This window comes from Platalea leucorodia (genome assembly GCF_965183815.1).
Source record: "Platalea leucorodia genome assembly, chromosome: 25".
NCBI lineage: Eukaryota > Metazoa > Chordata > Aves > Pelecaniformes > Threskiornithidae > Platalea > Platalea leucorodia.
This window is the reverse complement of record NC_138847.1, coordinates 2,058,768-2,073,692: the sequence shown is the minus strand read 5'-3', so window position 1 is coordinate 2,073,692 and position 14,925 is coordinate 2,058,768.

The window sequence follows — 14,925 nt, the reverse complement described above, 5'->3', positions numbered from 1 at the left end:
CGGGCCATGGGGATGTTGATTCCTAAATCCAGTGGGCCACGGGGATGTTGATTCTCAAATCCACTAGGCCACGCGTATTTTAATTCTGAAATCCAGTTGGTCACAGGATTTTAGTTCTGAAATCCACTGGGCCACGGGGATTTTAATTCTCAAATCCACTGGGCCATGGGGAAGTTACTTCTCAAATCCCCGGGGCAACAGGCATTTTAATTCTCAAATCCATTGGGCCATGGGGATTTTAGTTCTGAAATCCACTGGGCCACTGGGATTGTAATTCTCAAATCCACTGGGCCACCTTGATTTTGATTCTCAAATCCACTGGGCCATGGTGATTTTAATTCTTAAATCCACTGGGCCACGGGGATTTTGATTCTCAAAATCACTGGGCCACGGGGATTTTGATTCTCAAATCCATAGGGCCACCGGGATTTTAATTCTCAAATCTCCTGGGCCACGGGGGTTTTGATTCTCAAATCCACTTTGTCACAGGATTTTACTTTTCAAATCCACTTAGGCACAGGATTCTCATTCTCAAATCCATAGGGTTACGGGGATTTGGATTCTCAAATCCACTGGGCACAGGATTTTAATTCTCTCAATTCACTGGGACATGGGGATTTTGATTCTCAACTCTCCTTGGTCACAGGAATTTTAATTCTCAAATCCACTTGGTCACAGGATTTTAATTCTCAAATCCACTTAGCCAATATGATTTTGTTTCTCAGATTCAGCGGGCCACGAGGATTTCAATTCTCAAATGCACTGGGCCATGGGGATTTCAATTCTCAAGTCCACCGGGCCACGGGGATGTTGATTCCTAAATGCACTGGGCCACAGGGATTTTGATTCTCAAATCCACTAGGCCACGCGTATTTTTATTCTCAAATGTGGTCGGTCAAAGGATTTTAATTCTGAAATCCACTGGGCCACGGGGATGTTGATTCTCAAATCCAGTGGGCCACGGGGATGTTGATTCTCAAATCCACTTGGTCATAGGATTTTGATTTTTAAATCCACTGGTCCACAGGGATTTTAATTCTCAAATTCAGTGGGCCACGGGGATGTTGATTGTCGAATCCACAGGGCCACACGATGTTGATTCTCAAATGCACTGGGCCACAGGATTTTCATTCTCAAATCCACTGGGCCACTGGGATGTTGATTCTCAAGTCCACGTGGCCACAGGATTTTACGTCTCCTATCCAGTGGGCCACGGGGATTTTATTGTGAAATCCTCGTGGCCACGGGGATTTTGAGTCTCAAATCCATGGGCCCCTGGGGCATTTACTTCTCAAATCCAATGGGCAACGGGCATTTTAATTCTCAAATCCAGTGGGCCACGGGGATTTTGATTCTAAAACCCCCTGGGCCATGGGGATTTTAGTTCTCAAATCCAATGGGCCACAGGGATGTGGAGTCTGAAGTCCACGTGGCCACAGGATTTTACTTCTCAAATCCACTGGGCCTCGGGGATTTTGATTCTCAAATCCATGGGGCCATGGGGATTTTACTTCTCAAATCCACGGGGCCACGGACATTTTAATTCTCAAATCCAGTGGGCCACGAGGATGTTGATTCTCAAATCCCCTGGGCCATGAGGATTTGAATTCTCAAGTGCACTGTGCCATGGGGATTTCAATTCTGCAAGCTCACTGGGCCATGGGGATGTTGATTCCTAAATCCGGTGGGCCACGGGGATGTTGATTCTCAAATCCACTAGGCCACGCGTATTTTAATTCTGAAATCCAGTTGGTCAAAGGATTTTAATTCTGAAATCCACTGGGCCACGGGGATTTTAATTCTCAAATCCACTGGGCCATGGGGAAGTTACTTCTCAAATCCCCGGGGCAACAGGCGTTTTAATTCTCAAATCCATTGGGCCATGGGGATTTCAGTTCTGAAATCCACTGGGCCACTGGGATTGTAATTCTCAAATCCACTGGGCCACCTTGATTTTGATTCTCAAATCCACTGGGCCACGGGGATTTTGATTCTGAAATCCACTGGGTCAAGGGGATTTTACTTCTCAAATCCCATGAGGCATGGGGATTTTACTTCTCAAATGCTCTGGGCTACGGAGATATTTATTCTCAAATCCACTGGGCACGGGGATTTTGATTCTCAAATCCACTGGGCCATGGTGATTTTAATTCTTAAATCCCCTGGGCCACGGGGATGTTTATTCTCAAATCCGCTTGGTCACGGGGATTTTGATTCTCAAATCCATAGGGCCACCGGGATTTTAATTCTCAAATCTCCTGGGCCGCGGGGGTTTTGATTCTCAAATCCACTTTGTCACAGGATTTTACTTTTCAAATCCACTTAGGCACAGGATTCTCATTCTCAAATCCATAGGGTTACGGGGATTTGGATTCTCAAATCCACTGGGCACAGGATTTTAATTCTCTCAATTCACTGGGACATGGGGATTTTGATTCTCAACTCTCCTTGGTCACAGGAATTTTAATTCTCAAATCCACTTGGTCACAGGATTTTAATTCTCAAATCCACTTAGCCAATATGATTTTGTTTCTCAGATTCAGCGGGCCACGAGGATTTCAATTCTCAAATGCACTGGGCCACGGGGATTTCAATTCTCAAGTCCACCGGGCCACGGGGATGTTGATTCCTAAATGCACTGGGCCACAGGGATTTTGATTCTCAAATCCACTAGGCCACGCGTATTTTTATTCTCAAATGTGGTCGGTCAAAGGATTTTAATTCTGAAATCCACTGGGCCACGGGGATGTTGATTCTCAAATCCAGTGGGCCACGGGGATGTTGATTGTCAAATCCACTTGGTCACAGGATTTTGATTTTTAAATCCACTGGTCCACAGGAATTTTAATTCTCAAATCCACTAGGCCACGGGGATTTTGAGTCTCAAATCCCCTGTGCCACCGGGATTTTAATTCTCAAATTCAGTGGGCCACGGGGATGTTGATTGTCGAATCCACAGGGCCACACGATGTTGATTCTCAAATGCACTGGGCCACAGGATTTTATTTCTCAAATCCACTGGGCCACTGGGATGTTGATTCTCAAGTCCACGTGGCCACAGGATTTTACGTCTCCTATCCAGTGGGCCACGGGGATTTTATTGTGAAATCCTCGTGGCCACGGGGATTTTGAGTCTCAAATCCATGGGCCCCTGGGGCATTTACTTCTCAAATCCAAGGGGCAACGGGCATTTTAATTCTCCAATCCACTTGGCCACGGGGATTTTGATTCTAAAACCCCCTGGGCCATGGGGATTTTAGTTCTCAAATCCAATGGGCCACGGGGATGTGGAGTCTGAAGTCCACGTGGCCACAGGATTTTACTTCTCAAATCCACTGGGCCTCGGGGATTTTGATTCTCAAATCCATGGGGCCATGGGGATTTTACTTCTCAAATCCACGGGGCCACGGACATTTTAATTCTCAAATCCAGTGGGCCACGAGGATGTTGATTCTCAAATCCCCTGGGCCATGAGGATTTGAATTCTCAAATGCACTGTGCCATGGGGATTTCAATTCTCCAAGCTCACCGGGCCATGGGGATGTTGATTCCTAAATCCAGTGGGCCACGGGGATGTTGATTCTCAAATCCACTAGGCCACGCGTATTTTAATTCTGAAATCCAGTTGGTCACAGGATTTTAGTTCTGAAATCCACTGGGCCACGGGGATTTTAATTCTCAAATCCACTGGGCCATGGGGAAGTTACTTCTCAAATCCCCGGGGCAACAGGCATTTTAATTCTCAAATCCATTGGGCCATGGGGATTTTAGTTCTGAAATCCACTGGGCCACTGGGATTGTAATTCTCAAATCCACTGGGCCACGGGGATTTTGATTCTCAAATCCACTGGGCCATGGTGATTTTAATTCTTAAATCCACTGGGCCACGGGGATTTTGATTCTCAAAATCACTGGGCCACGGGGATTTTGATTCTCAAATCCATAGGGCCACCGGGATTTTAATTCTCAAATCTCCTGGGCCGCGGGGGTTTTGATTCTCAAATCCACTTTGTCACAGGATTTTACTTTTCAAATCCACTTAGGCACAGGATTCTCATTCTCAAATCCATAGGGTTACGGGGATTTGGATTCTCAAATCCACTGGGCACAGGATTTTAATTCTCTCAATTCACTGGGACATGGGGATTTTGATTCTCAACTCTCCTTGGTCACAGGAATTTTAATTCTCAAATCCACTTGGTCACAGGATTTTAATTCTCAAATCCACTTAGCCAATATGATTTTGTTTCTCAGATTCAGCGGGCCACGAGGATTTCAATTCTCAAATGCACTGGGCCACGGGGATTTCAATTCTCAAGTCCACCGGGCCACGGGGATGTTGATTCCTAAATGCACTGGGCCACAGGGATTTTGATTCTCAAATCCACTAGGCCACGCGTATTTTTATTCTCAAATGTGGTCGGTCAAAGGATTTTAATTCTGAAATCCACTGGGCCACGGGGATGTTGATTCTCAAATCCAGTGGGCCACGGGGATGTTGATTGTCAAATCCACTTGGTCACAGGATTTTGATTTTTAAATCCACTGGTCCACAGGGATTTTAATTCTCAAATCCACTAGGCCACGGGGATTTTGAGTCTCAAATCCCCTGTGCCACCGGGATTTTAATTCTCAAATTCAGTGGGCCACGGGGATGTTGATTGTCGAATCCACAGGGCCACACGATATTGATTCTCAAATGCACTGGGCCACAGGATTTTATTTCTCAAATCCACTGGGCCACTGGGATGTTGATTCTCAAGTCCACGTGGCCACAGGATTTTACGTCTCCTATCCAGTGGGCCACGGGGATTTTATTGTGAAATCCTCGTGGCCACGGGGATTTTGAGTCTCAAATCCATGGGCCCCTGGGGCATTTACTTCTCAAATCCAAGGGGCAACGGGCATTTTAATTCTCCAATCCACTTGGCCATGGGGATTTTGATTCTAAAACCCCCTGGGCCATGGGGATTTTAGTTCTCAAATCCACTGGGCCACGGGGATGTGGAGTCTGAAGTCCACGTGGCCACAGGATTTTACTTCTCAAATCCACTGGGCCTCGGGGATTTTGATTCTCAAATCCATGGGGCCATGGGGATTTTACTTCTCAAATCCACGGGGCCACGGACATTTTAATTCTCAAATCCAGTGGGCCACGAGGATGTTGATTCTCAAATCCCCTGGGCCATGAGGATTTGAATTCTCAAGTGCACTGTGCCATGGGGATTTCAATTCTCCAAGCTCACCGGGCCATGGGGATGTTGATTCCTAAATCCAGTGGGCCACGGGGATGTTGATTCTCAAATCCACTAGGCCACGCGTATTTTAATTCTGAAATCCAGTTGGTCACAGGATTTTAGTTCTGAAATCCACTGGGCCTCGGGGATTTTAATTCTCAAATCCACTGGGCCATGGGGAAGTTACTTCTCAAATCCCCGGGGCAACAGGCATTTTAATTCTCAAATCCATTGGGCCATGGGGATTTTAGTTCTGAAATCCACTGGGCCACTGGGATTGTAATTCTCAAATCCACTGGGCCACGGGGATTTTGATTCTCAAATCCACTGGGCCACGGGGATTTTGATTCTCAAATCCATGGGGCCATGGGGATTTTACTTCTCAAATCCACGGGGCCACGGACATTTTAATTCTCAAATCCAGTGGGCCACGAGGATGTTGATTCTCAAATCCCCTGGGCCATGAGGATTTGAATTCTCAAGTGCACTGTGCCATGGGGATTTCAATTCTGCAAGCTCACTGGGCCATGGGGATGTTGATTCCTAAATCCGGTGGGCCACGGGGATGTTGATTCTCAAATCCACTAGGCCACGCGTATTTTAATTCTGAAATCCAGTTGGTCAAAGGATTTTAATTCTGAAATCCACTGGGCCACGGGGATTTTAATTCTCAAATCCACTGGGCCATGGGGAAGTTACTTCTCAAATCCCCGGGGCAACAGGCGTTTTAATTCTCAAATCCATTGGGCCATGGGGATTTCAGTTCTGAAATCCACTGGGCCACTGGGATTGTAATTCTCAAATCCACTGGGCCACCTTGATTTTGATTCTCAAATCCACTGGGCCACGGGGATTTTGATTCTGAAATCCACTGGGTCAAGGGGATTTTACTTCTCAAATCCCATGAGGCATGGGGATTTTACTTCTCAAATGCTCTGGGCTACGGAGATATTTATTCTCAAATCCACTGGGCACGGGGATTTTGATTCTCAAATCCACTGGGCCATGGTGATTTTAATTCTTAAATCCCCTGGGCCACGGGGATGTTTATTCTCAAATCCGCTTGGTCACGGGGATTTTGATTCTCAAATCCATAGGGCCACCGGGATTTTAATTCTCAAATCTCCTGGGCCGCGGGGGTTTTGATTCTCAAATCCACTTTGTCACAGGATTTTACTTTTCAAATCCACTTAGGCACAGGATTCTCATTCTCAAATCCATAGGGTTACGGGGATTTGGATTCTCAAATCCACTGGGCACAGGATTTTAATTCTCTCAATTCACTGGGACATGGGGATTTTGATTCTCAACTCTCCTTGGTCACAGGAATTTTAATTCTCAAATCCACTTGGTCACAGGATTTTAATTCTCAAATCCACTTAGCCAATATGATTTTGTTTCTCAGATTCAGCGGGCCACGAGGATTTCAATTCTCAAATGCACTGGGCCACGGGGATTTCAATTCTCAAGTCCACCGGGCCACGGGGATGTTGATTCCTAAATGCACTGGGCCACAGGGATTTTGATTCTCAAATCCACTAGGCCACGCGTATTTTTATTCTCAAATGTGGTCGGTCAAAGGATTTTAATTCTGAAATCCACTGGGCCACGGGGATGTTGATTCTCAAATCCAGTGGGCCACGGGGATGTTGATTGTCAAATCCACTTGGTCACAGGATTTTGATTTTTAAATCCACTGGTCCACAGGAATTTTAATTCTCAAATCCACTAGGCCACGGGGATTTTGAGTCTCAAATCCCCTGTGCCACCGGGATTTTAATTCTCAAATTCAGTGGGCCACGGGGATGTTGATTGTCGAATCCACAGGGCCACACGATGTTGATTCTCAAATGCACTGGGCCACAGGATTTTATTTCTCAAATCCACTGGGCCACTGGGATGTTGATTCTCAAGTCCACGTGGCCACAGGATTTTACGTCTCCTATCCAGTGGGCCACGGGGATTTTATTGTGAAATCCTCGTGGCCACGGGGATTTTGAGTCTCAAATCCATGGGCCCCTGGGGCATTTACTTCTCAAATCCAAGGGGCAACGGGCATTTTAATTCTCCAATCCACTTGGCCACGGGGATTTTGATTCTAAAACCCCCTGGGCCATGGGGATTTTAGTTCTCAAATCCAATGGGCCACGGGGATGTGGAGTCTGAAGTCCACGTGGCCACAGGATTTTACTTCTCAAATCCACTGGGCCTCGGGGATTTTGATTCTCAAATCCATGGGGCCATGGGGATTTTACTTCTCAAATCCACGGGGCCACGGACATTTTAATTCTCAAATCCAGTGGGCCACGAGGATGTTGATTCTCAAATCCCCTGGGCCATGAGGATTTGAATTCTCAAATGCACTGTGCCATGGGGATTTCAATTCTCCAAGCTCACCGGGCCATGGGGATGTTGATTCCTAAATCCAGTGGGCCACGGGGATGTTGATTCTCAAATCCACTAGGCCACGCGTATTTTAATTCTGAAATCCAGTTGGTCACAGGATTTTAGTTCTGAAATCCACTGGGCCACGGGGATTTTAATTCTCAAATCCACTGGGCCATGGGGAAGTTACTTCTCAAATCCCCGGGGCAACAGGCATTTTAATTCTCAAATCCATTGGGCCATGGGGATTTTAGTTCTGAAATCCACTGGGCCACTGGGATTGTAATTCTCAAATCCACTGGGCCACGGGGATTTTGATTCTCAAATCCACTGGGCCATGGTGATTTTAATTCTTAAATCCACTGGGCCACGGGGATTTTGATTCTCAAAATCACTGGGCCACGGGGATTTTGATTCTCAAATCCATAGGGCCACCGGGATTTTAATTCTCAAATCTCCTGGGCCGCGGGGGTTTTGATTCTCAAATCCACTTTGTCACAGGATTTTACTTTTCAAATCCACTTAGGCACAGGATTCTCATTCTCAAATCCATAGGGTTACGGGGATTTGGATTCTCAAATCCACTGGGCACAGGATTTTAATTCTCTCAATTCACTGGGACATGGGGATTTTGATTCTCAACTCTCCTTGGTCACAGGAATTTTAATTCTCAAATCCACTTGGTCACAGGATTTTAATTCTCAAATCCACTTAGCCAATATGATTTTGTTTCTCAGATTCAGCGGGCCACGAGGATTTCAATTCTCAAATGCACTGGGCCACGGGGATTTCAATTCTCAAGTCCACCGGGCCACGGGGATGTTGATTCCTAAATGCACTGGGCCACAGGGATTTTGATTCTCAAATCCACTAGGCCACGCGTATTTTTATTCTCAAATGTGGTCGGTCAAAGGATTTTAATTCTGAAATCCACTGGGCCACGGGGATGTTGATTCTCAAATCCAGTGGGCCACGGGGATGTTGATTGTCAAATCCACTTGGTCACAGGATTTTGATTTTTAAATCCACTGGTCCACAGGGATTTTAATTCTCAAATCCACTAGGCCACGGGGATTTTGAGTCTCAAATCCCCTGTGCCACCGGGATTTTAATTCTCAAATTCAGTGGGCCACGGGGATGTTGATTGTCGAATCCACAGGGCCACACGATATTGATTCTCAAATGCACTGGGCCACAGGATTTTATTTCTCAAATCCACTGGGCCACTGGGATGTTGATTCTCAAGTCCACGTGGCCACAGGATTTTACGTCTCCTATCCAGTGGGCCACGGGGATTTTATTGTGAAATCCTCGTGGCCACGGGGATTTTGAGTCTCAAATCCATGGGCCCCTGGGGCATTTACTTCTCAAATCCAAGGGGCAACGGGCATTTTAATTCTCCAATCCACTTGGCCACGGGGATTTTGATTCTAAAACCCCCTGGGCCATGGGGATTTTAGTTCTCAAATCCACTGGGCCACGGGGATGTGGAGTCTGAAGTCCACGTGGCCACAGGATTTTACTTCTCAAATCCACTGGGCCTCGGGGATTTTGATTCTCAAATCCATGGGGCCATGGGGATTTTACTTCTCAAATCCACGGGGCCACGGACATTTTAATTCTCAAATCCAGTGGGCCACGAGGATGTTGATTCTCAAATCCCCTGGGCCATGAGGATTTGAATTCTCAAGTGCACTGTGCCATGGGGATTTCAATTCTCCAAGCTCACCGGGCCATGGGGATGTTGATTCCTAAATCCAGTGGGCCACGGGGATGTTGATTCTCAAATCCACTAGGCCACGCGTATTTTAATTCTGAAATCCAGTTGGTCACAGGATTTTAGTTCTGAAATCCACTGGGCCTCGGGGATTTTAATTCTCAAATCCACTGGGCCATGGGGAAGTTACTTCTCAAATCCCCGGGGCAACAGGCATTTTAATTCTCAAATCCATTGGGCCATGGGGATTTTAGTTCTGAAATCCACTGGGCCACTGGGATTGTAATTCTCAAATCCACTGGGCCACGGGGATTTTGATTCTCAAATCCACTGGGCCACGGGGATTTTGATTCTGAAATCCACTGGGCCTCGGGGATGTTGATTCTGAAATCCACTGGGTCAAGGGGATTTTACTTCTCAAATCCCATGAGGCATGGGGATTTTACTTCTCAAATGCTCTGGGCTACGGAGATATTTATTCTCAAATCCACTGGGCCACCTTGATTTTGATTCTGAAATCCACTGGGCCATGGTGATTTTAATTCTTAAATCCCCTGGGCCACGGGGATGTTTATTCTCAAATCCGCTTGGTCACGGGGATTTTGATTCTCAAATCCATAGGGCCACCGGGATTTTAATTCTCAAATCTCCTGGGCCGCGGGGGTTTTGATTCTCAAATCCACTTTGTCACAGGATTTTACTTTTCAAATCCACTTAGGCACAGGATTCTCATTCTCAAATCCATAGGGTTACGGGGATTTGGATTCTCAAATCCACTGGGCACAGGATTTTAATTCTCTCAATTCACTGGGACATGGGGATTTTGATTCTCAACTCTCCTTGGTCACAGGAATTTTAATTCTCAAATCCACTTGGTCACAGGATTTTAATTCTCAAATCCACTTAGCCAATATGATTTTGTTTCTCAGATTCAGCGGGCCACGAGGATTTCAATTCTCAAATGCACTGGGCCACGGGGATTTCAATTCTCAAGTCCACCGGGCCACGGGGATGTTGATTCCTAAATGCACTGGGCCATAGGGATTTTGATTCTCAAATCCACTAGGCCACGCGTATTTTTATTCTCAAATGTGGTCGGTCAAAGGATTTTAATTCTGAAATCCACTGGGCCACGGGGATGTTGATTCTCAAATCCAGTGGGCCACGGGGATGTTGATTGTCAAATCCACTCGGTCACAGGATTTTGATTTTTAAATCCACTGGTCCACAGGGATTTTAATTCTCAAATCCACTAGGCCACGGGGATTTTACTTCTCAAATCCCCTGTGCCACCGGGATTTTAATTCTCAAATTCAGTGGGCCACGGGGATGTTGATTGTCGAATCCACAGGGCCACACGATGTTGATTCTCAAATGCACTGGGCCACAGGATTTTATTTCTCAAATCCACTGGGCCACTGGGATGTTGATTCTCAAGTCCACGTGGCCACAGGATTTTACGTCTCCTATCCAGTGGGCCACGGGGATTTTATTGTGAAATCCTCGTGGCCACGGGGATTTTGAGTCTCAAATCCATGGGGCCCTGGGGCATTTACTTCTCAAATCCAAGGGGCAACGGGCATTTTAATTCTCAAATCCAGTGGGCCACGGGGATTTTGATTCTCAAATCCCCTGGGCCATGGGGATTTGAATTCTCAAATGCACTGTGCCATGGGGATTTCAATTCTCCAAGCTCACCGGGCCATGGGGATGTTGATTCCTAAATCCAGTGGGCCACGGGGATGTTGATTCTCAAATCCACTAGGCCACGCGTATTTTAATTCTGAAATCCAGTTGGTCACAGGATTTTAATTCTTAAATCCACTGGGCCACGGGGATGTTTATTCTCAAATCCGCTTGGTCACGGGGATTTTGATTCTCAAATCCATAGGGCCACCGGGATTTTAATTCTCAAATCTCCTGGGCCACGGGGGTTTTGATTCTCAAATCCACTTTGTCACAGGATTTTACTTTTCAAATCCACTTAGGCACAGGATTCTCATTCTCAAATCCATAGGGTTACGGGGATTTGGATTCTCAAATCCACTGGGCACAGGATTTTAATTCTCTCAATTCACTGGGACATGGGGATTTTGATTCTCAACTCTCCTTGGTCACAGGAATTTTAATTCTCAAATCCACTTGGTCACAGGATTTTAATTCTCAAATCCACTTAGCCAATATGATTTTGTTTCTCAGATTCAGCGGGCCACGAGGATTTCAATTCTCAAATGCACTGGGCCACGGGGATTTCAATTCTCAAGTCCACCGGGCCACGGGGATGTTGATTCCTAAATGCACTGGGCCACAGGGATTTTGATTCTCAAATCCACTAGGCCACGCGTATTTTTATTCTCAAATGTGGTCGGTCAAAGGATTTTAATTCTGAAATCCACTGGGCCACGGGGATGTTGATTCTCAAATCCAGTGGGCCACGGGGATGTTGATTGTCAAATCCACTTGGTCACAGGATTTTGATTTTTAAATCCACTGGTCCACAGGGATTTTAATTCTCAAATCCACTAGGCCACGGGGATTTTGAGTCTCAAATCCCCTGTGCCACCGGGATTTTAATTCTCAAATTCAGTGGGCCACGGGGATGTTGATTGTCGAATCCACAGGGCCACACGATGTTGATTCTCAAATGCACTGGGCCACAGGATTTTATTTCTCAAATCCACTGGGCCACTGGGATGTTGATTCTCAAGTCCACGTGGCCACAGGATTTTACGTCTCCTATCCAGTGGGCCACGGGGATTTTATTGTGAAATCCTCGTGGCCACGGGGATTTTGAGTCTCAAATCCATGGGGCCCTGGGGAATTTACTTCTCAAATCCAAGGGGCAACGGGCATTTTAATTCTCAAATCCAGTGGGCCACGAGGATGTTGATTCTCAAATCCCCTGGGCCATGGGGATTTGAATTCTCAAATGCACTGTGCCATGGGGATTTCAATTCTGCAAGCTCACCGGGCCATGGGGATGTTGATTCCTAAATCCAGTGGGCCACGGGGATGTTGATTCTCAAATCCACTAGGCCACGCGTATTTTAATTCTGAAATCCAGTTGGTCACAGGATTTTAGTTCTGAAATCCACTGGGCCACGGGGATTTTAATTCTCAAATCCACTGGGCCATGGGGAAGTTACTTCTCAAATCCCCGGGGCAACAGGCATTTTAATTCTCAAATCCATTGGGCCATGGGGATTTTAGTTCTGAAATCCACTGGGCCACTGGGATTGTAATTCTCAAATCCACTGGGCCACCTTGATTTTGATTCTCAAATCCACTGGGCCACTGGGATTGTAATTCTCAAATCCACTGGGCCTCGGGGATGTTGATTCTGAAATCCTCTGGGTCAAGGGGATTTTACTTCTCAAATCCCATGAGGCATGGGGATTTTACTTCTCAAATGCTCTGGGCTACGGAGATATTTATTCTCAAATCCACTGGGCACGGGAATTTTTATTCTCAAATCCACTGGGCCATGGTGATTTTAATTCTTAAATCCCCTGGGCCACGGGGATGTTTATTCTCAAATCCGCTTGGTCACGGGGATTTTGATTCTCAAATCCATAGGGCCACCGGGATTTTAATTCTCAAATCTCCTGGGCCGCGGGGGTTTTGATTCTCAAATCCACTTTGTCACAGGATTTTACTTTTCAAATCCACTTAGGCACAGGATTCTCATTCTCAAATCCATAGGGTTACGGGGATTTGGATTCTCAAATCCACTGGGCACAGGATTTTAATTCTCTCAATTCACTGGGACATGGGGATTTTGATTCTCAACTCTCCTTGGTCACAGGAATTTTAATTCTCAAATCCACTTGGTCACAGGATTTTAATTCTCAAATCCACTTAGCCAATATGATTTTGTTTCTCAGATTCAGCGGGCCACGAGGATTTCAATTCTCAAATGCACTGGGCCATGGGGATTTCAATTCTCAAGTCCACCGGGCCACGGGGATGTTGATTCCTAAATGCACTGGGCCACAGGGATTTTGATTCTCAAATCCACTAGGCCACGCGTATTTTTATTCTCAAATGTGGTCGGTCAAAGGATTTTAATTCTGAAATCCACTGGGCCACGGGGATGTTGATTCTCAAATCCAGTGGGCCACGGGGATGTTGATTGTCAAATCCACTCGGTCACAGGATTTTGATTTTTAAATCCACTGGTCCACAGGGATTTTAATTCTCAAATCCACTAGGCCACGGGGATTTTACTTCTCAAATCCCCTGTGCCACCGGGATTTTAATTCTCAAATTCAGTGGGCCACGGGGATGTTGATTGTCGAATCCACAGGGCCACACGATGTTGATTCTCAAATGCACTGGGCCACAGGATTTTATTTCTCAAATCCGCTGGGCCACTGGGATGTTGATTCTCAAGTCCACGTGGCCACAGGATTTTACGTCTCCTATCCAGTGGGCCACGGGGATTTTATTGTGAAATCCTCGTGGCCACGGGGATTTTGAGTCTCAAATCCATGGGGCCCTGGGGCATTTACTTCTGAAATCCAATGGGCAACGGGCATTTTAATTCTCAAATCCAGTGGGCCACGGGGATTTTGATTCTAAAACCCCCTGGGCCATGGGGATTTTAGTTCTCAAATCCAATGGGCCACAGGGATGTGGAGTCTGAAGTCCACGTGGCCACAGGATTTTACTTCTCAAATCCACTGGGCCTCGGGGATTTTGATGCTCAAATCCATGGGGCCATGGGGATTTCACTTCTCAAATCCACGGGGCCACGGACATTTTAATTCTCAAATCCAGTGGGCCACGAGGATGTTGATTCTCAAATCCCCTGGGCCATGGGGATTTGAATTCTCAAATGCACTGTGCCATGGGGATTTCAATTCTGCAAGCTCACCGGGCCATGGGGATGTTGATTCCTAAATCCAGTGGGCCACGGGGATGTTGATTCTCAAATCCACTAGGCCACGCGTATTTTAATTCTGAAATCCAGTTGGTCAAAGGATTTTAATTCTGAAATCCACTGGGCCACGGGGATTTTAATTCTCAAATCCACTGGGCCATGGGGAAGTTACTTCTCAAATCCCCGGGGCAACAGGCGTTTTAATTCTCAAATCCATTGGGCCATGGGGATTTCAGTTCTGAAATCCACTGGGCCACTGGGATTGTAATTCTCAAATCCACTGGGCCACCTTGATTTTGATTCTCAAATCCACTGGGCCACGGGGATTTTGATTCTGAAATCCACTGGGCCTCGGGGATGTTGATTCTGAAATCCACTGGGTCAAGGGGATTTTACTTCTCAAATCCCCTGAGGCATGGGGATTTTACTTCTCAAATGCTCTGGGCTACGGAGATATTTATTCTCAAATCCACTGGGCACGGGAATTTTTATTCTCAAATCCACTGGGCCATGGTGATTTTAATTCTTAAATCCCCTGGGCCACGGGGATGTTTATTCTCAAATCCGCTTGGTCACGGGGATTTTGATTCTCAAATCCATAGGGCCACCGGGATTTTAATTCTCAAGTCTCCTGGGCCGCGGGGGTTTTGATTCTCAAATCCACTTTGTCACAGGATTTTACTTTTAAAATCCACTTAGGCACA